General features: G+C 47.8%; 1 pseudogene; it reads right to left on the bottom strand.

Annotated features, from left to right (window-relative positions):
• Positions 1–1,652: 1,652 nt before the first annotated feature.
• On the bottom strand, positions 1,653–2,224 carry LOC123431396 (annotated as a pseudogene).
• Positions 2,225–2,511: the final 287 nt, after the last annotated feature.

Here is a 2,511-nt window from a genome sequence, read left to right as displayed (position 1 = left end):
GACCAATGGAATGGACAACCGAGGCGGAAGCAGCACTACAAGACCTTAAAAAAATACCTTGCCTTTGCGCCAATCCTGGTAGCGCCGAGACCACAAGAGCCACTGCTCCTATACCTATCGGCAACCAACCACGTGGTTAGCGCTGCCTTGGTGGCGTAGAGGGAAGACGACGAAGATACACCGGCAAAGGCGATGCCATCGAATGAGGAAGCGCACACCGGCAACCAAGGACCCCCGGCAGAGTCCGAGAGCTATCAAGAGAAACCCCCGCCAACAGGCGGGTTAGTGCAGAAGAAGAGGATGGTGCAGCGTCCGGTCTATTTCGTCAGCTCCCTCTTGCAGGGGGCAAAACGAGATACTCCAGAGTGCAAAAATTGCTTTTCGGCCTCCTCATGGCCTCGAGAAAGCTGCACCACTACTTCCAAGCACACAAGATCACCGTCGTCACTAGCTTTCCGCTGCAAAGGGTTTTGCGAAACCCCGATGCAACTGGCAGGATTGTGGAGTGGGCGTTGGAGTTGTCCAGATTCGGCCTCATGTTTGAAAGCACATCAACCATCCAGAGCAGGGCCTTGGCGGAGTTTATTGCTGAATGGACTCCGATGCCAGATGAAGAAATACCAGAATCAACCCTCCGGGGCAAGGAGTCCAGACAAGAATGGATCATGTAGTTCGATGGAGCATTCTCACTGCAAGGTGCTGGAGCCGTCATGCTGCTAGTTGCGCCTACTGGAGAACACCTCATGTACGTAATCCAAATGTACTTTCCTTGGAGAAGTCAACCAACAACACCGCCGAGTACGAAGGACTACTTGCTGATGACCCACAAGTATAGGGGATCTCTCGTAGTCCTTTCGATAAGTAAGAGTGTCGAACCCAACGAGGAGCAGAAGGAAATGACAAGTGGTTTTAAGTAAGGTATTATGTGCAAGCATTGAAATTATCGGTAACGGATAGTTGCGGGATAAGATAACTCGTAACGGGTAACAAGTAACAATAGTAACAAAGGTGCAGCAAGATGGCCCAATCCCTTTTCTAGCAAGGGACAAGCCTGGACAAACTCTTATATAAGGTAAAGCGCTCCCGAGGACACATGGGAATTTCTGTCAAGCTAGTTTTCATCGTGTTCATATGATTTGCGTTCGCTACTTTGATAGTTTGATATGTGGGTGGACCGGTGCTTGGGTGCTGTCCTTACTTGGACAAACATCCCACTTATGATTAACCCCTCTCGCAAGCATCCGCAACTACGAAAGAAGAATTAAGACAAAGTCTAACCATAGCATTAAACTGGTGGATCCAAATCAGCACCTTGCGAAGCAACACATAACCTAGGGTTTAAGCTTCTGTCACTCTAGCAACTCATCATCTACTTATTACTTCCCAATGCCTTCCTCTAGGCCCAAATAATGGTGAAGTGTCATGTAGTCGCCATTCACATAAAACCACTAGAGGAAAGACAACATACAACACATCAAAATATCGAACGAATACAAAATTCACATGACTACTTATAGCAAGACTTATCCCATGTCCTCAGGAACAAACGTAACTACTCACAAACCATAACTATGTTCATGATCAGAGAGGTATTGAATAGCATTAAGGATCTGAACATATGATGTAACACCAAGTAATCCAACTAGCATTAACTACAAGGAGTAATTAACACTACTGGCAACCTTACAAGTACCAATCGGAGTCGCGAGACGGAGATTCGGTACAAGAGATGAACTAGGGTTTGGAGATGAGATGGTGCTAATAAAGATATTGATGGAGATGAGTCCCCTCCGATGAGAGGAGTGTTGGTGATGACGATGGCGACGATTTCCCCCTCCGGGAGGGAAGTTTCCCCGGCAGGACGGCCCTGCCGAAGCTCTAGATTGGTTCTGCTCAAGTTCCGCCTCATGGCGGTGGCATTTCTTCCTGAAAGCTCTCCCTTGATTTTCTGTGGGATGAAACCCTCCATATAGCAGTAGATGGCAGCTGGAGGGGTAACAGGGAGCCCACGAGCCCCCCAGGCGCGCCCAGGGGTGGGGCGCACCTGGCAGGCTAGTGACCTCTTGGTGGCTCCCCTCTAGTATTTCTTACGCCCAATATTTTTTATATATTCCAAAATAATTCCTCGCTGATTTTCACGGCTTTTGGAGTTGTGCAGAATAGGTATCTCAAACTTGTCCTTTTCCAACCCAGAATTCCAGCTACCAGCATTCTCCCTCTTCATGTAAACCTTATAAAATAAGAGAGAAAAAGGCATAATTATTGTACCATAACGTGTAATGACAGCCCATAATGCGATAAATATCCATATAAAAGCATGATGCAAAATGGACGTATCACCTGCCGGCCTCAGGATCGCGACAGATCTGGGGATCAGGAAGCTCATCGTCAGAGGCGACTCACAGCTAGTTGTCGAGTAGGTCAAGAAGGACTACCTGAGTCTATTGATGGAAGCTTACGTGGAGGAAGTGAGGAAGTTGGAAGAGCGCTTCGATGCTCTACAGATGGAGC

The sequence above is a fragment of the Hordeum vulgare genome, chromosome 2H (assembly GCF_904849725.1).
Source record: "Hordeum vulgare subsp. vulgare chromosome 2H, MorexV3_pseudomolecules_assembly, whole genome shotgun sequence".
Lineage (NCBI taxonomy): Eukaryota > Viridiplantae > Streptophyta > Magnoliopsida > Poales > Poaceae > Hordeum > Hordeum vulgare.
Note: the sequence above shows the minus strand (reverse complement) of the source record. Positions and strands in the feature narration are given on the sequence as shown.